We start from the raw sequence: 2,500 nt of genomic DNA, 5'->3' as shown, positions 1-2,500 counted from the left end.
GCCTGGGAATACCAGGTGCTGTAAGCTTTTTCAACCAGCAGAGAACGGTCTCGCTTAATCTAGCCACACATATTTCAACGTGGTAACAGCGACAGCTCACGTCCTAAAGTGTTTTGCACATGGTTAAGGCACTTTAACTCCAACAAATAAAACCAACAAATCAATGACTTATATTCTATGACTTATCTTCAACTCCATATAAGAGGTATTTCAAGCTGCAGCTTCTGCTTACGGCCATACCAGCCTGGATGCGCCCGATCTCGTCTGATCTCGGAAGCTAAGCAGGGTCGGGCCTTGTTAGTACTTGGATGGGAGACCGCCTGGGAATACCAGGTGCTGTAAGCTTTTTCAACCAGCAGAGAGCGCTCACGCTTAATCTACCCACACATATTTCAACGTGGTAACAGCGACAGCTCACGTCCTAAAGTGTTTTGCACATGGTTAAGGCACTTTAACTCCAACAAATAAAACCAACAAATCAATGACTTATATTCTATGACTTTTCTTCAACTCCATATAAGAGGTATTTCAAGCTGCAGCTTCTGCTTACGGCCATACCAGCCTGGATGCGCCCGATCTCGTCTGATCTCGGAAGCTAAGCAGGGTCGGGCCTGGTTAGTACTTGGATGGGAGACCGCCTGGGAATACCAGGTGCTGTAAGCTTTTTCAACCAGCAGAGAGCGCTCTCGCTTAATCTACCCACACATATTTCAACGTGGTAACAGCGACAGCTCATGTCCTAAAGTGTTTTGCACATGGTTAAGGCACTTTAACTCCAACAAATAAAACCAACAAATCAATGACTTATATTCTATGACTTATCTTCAACTCCATATAAGAGGTATTTCAAGCTGCAGCTTCTGCTTACGGCCATACCAGCCTGGATGCGCCCGATCTCATCTGATCTCGGAAGCTAAGCAGGGTCGGGCCTTGTTAGTACTTGGATGGGAGACCGCCTTGGAATACCAGGTGCTGTAAGCTTTTTCAACCAGCAGAGAGCGCTCACGCTTAATCTACCCACACATATTTCAACGTGGTAACAGCGAAAGCTCACGTCCTAAAGTGTTTTGCACATGGTTAAGGCACTTTAACTCCAACAAATAAAACCAACAAATCAATGACTTATATTCTATGACTTATCTTCAACTCCATATAAGAGGTATTTCAAGCAGCAGCTTCTGCTTACGGCCATACCAGCCTGGATGCGCCCAATATAGTCTGATCTCGGAAGCTAAGCAGGGTCGGGCCTGGTTAGTACTTGGATGGGAGACCGCCTGGGAATACCAGGTGCTGTAAGCTTTTTCAACCAGCAGAGAGCGCTCTCATCTACCCACACATATTTCAACGTGGTAAGAGCGACAGCTCACGTCCTAAAGTGTTTTGCACATGGTTAAGGCACTTTAACTCCAACAAATAAAACCAACAAATCAATGACTTATATTCTATGACTTATCTTCAACTCCATATCAGAGGTATTTCAAGCTGCAACTTCTGCTTACGGCCATACCAGCCTGGATGCGCCCGATCTCGTCTGATCTCGGAAGCTAAGCAGGGTCGGGCCTGGTTAGTACTTGGATGGGAGACCGCCTGGGAATACCAGGTGCTGTAAGCTTTTTCAACCAGCAGAGAACGGTCTCGCTTAATCTAGCCACACATATTTCAACGTGGTAACAGCGACAGCTCACGTCCTAAAGTGTTTTGCACATGGTTAAGGCACTTTAACTCCAACAAATAAAACCAACAAATCAATGACTTATATTCTATGACTTATCTTCAACTCCATATGAGAGGTATTTCAAGCTGCAGCTTCTGCTTACGGCCATACCAGCCTGGATGCGCCCGATCTCGTCTGATCTCGGAAGCTAAGCAGGGTCAGGCCTGGTTAGTACTTGGATGGGAGACCGCCTGGGAATACCAGGTGCTGTAAGCTTTTTCAACCAGCAGAGAACGGTCTCGCTTAATCTAGCCACACATATTTCAACGTGGTAACAGCGACAGCTCACGTCCTAAAGTGTTTTGCACATGGTTAAGGCACTTTAACTCCAACAAATAAAACCAACAAATCAATGACTTATATTCTATGACTTATCTTCAACTCCATATAAGAGGTATTTCAAGCTGCAGCTTCAGCTTACGGCCATACCAGCCTGGATGCGCCCGATCTCGTCTGATCTCGGAAGCTAAGCAGGGTCGGGCCTGGTTAGTACTTGGATGGGAGACCGCCTGGGAATACCAGGTGCTGTAAGCTTTTTCAACCAGCAGAGAGCGCTCTCGCTTAATCTACCCACACATATTTCAACGTGGTAAGAGCGACAGCTCACGTCCTAAAGTGTTTTGCACATGGTTAAGGCACATTAACTCCAACAAATAAAACCAACAAATCAATGACTTATATTCTATGACTTATCTTCAACTCCATATCAGAGGTATTTCAAGCTGCAGCTTCTGCTTACGGCCATACCAGCCTGGATGCGCCCGATCTCGTCTGATCTCGGAAGCT

The 2,500-nt window shown here is 45.9% G+C and overlaps 8 non-coding genes and 1 pseudogene across 8 annotated transcripts in view; all 9 read left to right on the top strand.

The window, feature by feature from the left end:
• Positions 1 to 27, top strand: part of LOC133429049 (5S ribosomal RNA) — a 119-nt gene extending 92 nt beyond the window's left edge. The window contains exon 1 of the ribosomal RNA XR_009774016.1: positions 1 to 27. This exon is cut by the window's left edge and continues 92 nt beyond it. This is a non-coding gene — a ribosomal RNA (5S ribosomal RNA).
• Positions 28 to 226: 199 nt separating this feature from the next.
• On the top strand, positions 227 to 345 carry LOC133428936 (5S ribosomal RNA). Its single transcript, XR_009773910.1, has one exon. It is a non-coding gene; the product is annotated as a 5S ribosomal RNA (ribosomal RNA).
• A 199-nt stretch (positions 346 to 544) lies between these two features.
• Positions 545 to 663, top strand: LOC133429345 (5S ribosomal RNA). Its single transcript, XR_009774274.1, has one exon. It is a non-coding gene; the product is annotated as a 5S ribosomal RNA (ribosomal RNA).
• A 199-nt stretch (positions 664 to 862) lies between these two features.
• Positions 863 to 981, top strand: LOC133429046 (5S ribosomal RNA). Its single transcript, XR_009774013.1, has one exon. It is a non-coding gene; the product is annotated as a 5S ribosomal RNA (ribosomal RNA).
• Positions 982 to 1,180: 199 nt separating this feature from the next.
• Positions 1,181 to 1,299, top strand: LOC133429262 (5S ribosomal RNA; annotated as a pseudogene).
• A 194-nt stretch (positions 1,300 to 1,493) lies between these two features.
• Positions 1,494 to 1,612, top strand: LOC133429344 (5S ribosomal RNA). Its single transcript, XR_009774273.1, has one exon. It is a non-coding gene; the product is annotated as a 5S ribosomal RNA (ribosomal RNA).
• Positions 1,613 to 1,811: 199 nt separating this feature from the next.
• Positions 1,812 to 1,930, top strand: LOC133429672 (5S ribosomal RNA). The gene has a single exon (XR_009774589.1). It is a non-coding gene; the product is annotated as a 5S ribosomal RNA (ribosomal RNA).
• A 199-nt stretch (positions 1,931 to 2,129) lies between these two features.
• LOC133429343 (5S ribosomal RNA) lies at positions 2,130 to 2,248 on the top strand. The gene has a single exon (XR_009774272.1). It is a non-coding gene; the product is annotated as a 5S ribosomal RNA (ribosomal RNA).
• A 199-nt stretch (positions 2,249 to 2,447) lies between these two features.
• Positions 2,448 to 2,500, top strand: part of LOC133429084 (5S ribosomal RNA) — a 119-nt gene continuing 66 nt past the window's right edge. The window contains exon 1 of the ribosomal RNA XR_009774050.1: positions 2,448 to 2,500. This exon is cut by the window's right edge and continues 66 nt beyond it. This is a non-coding gene — a ribosomal RNA (5S ribosomal RNA).

This window comes from Cololabis saira, unplaced genomic scaffold (assembly GCF_033807715.1).
Source record: "Cololabis saira isolate AMF1-May2022 unplaced genomic scaffold, fColSai1.1 scf032, whole genome shotgun sequence".
NCBI lineage: Eukaryota > Metazoa > Chordata > Actinopteri > Beloniformes > Belonidae > Cololabis > Cololabis saira.
This window is presented reverse-complemented; position numbering and strand designations above follow the sequence as displayed.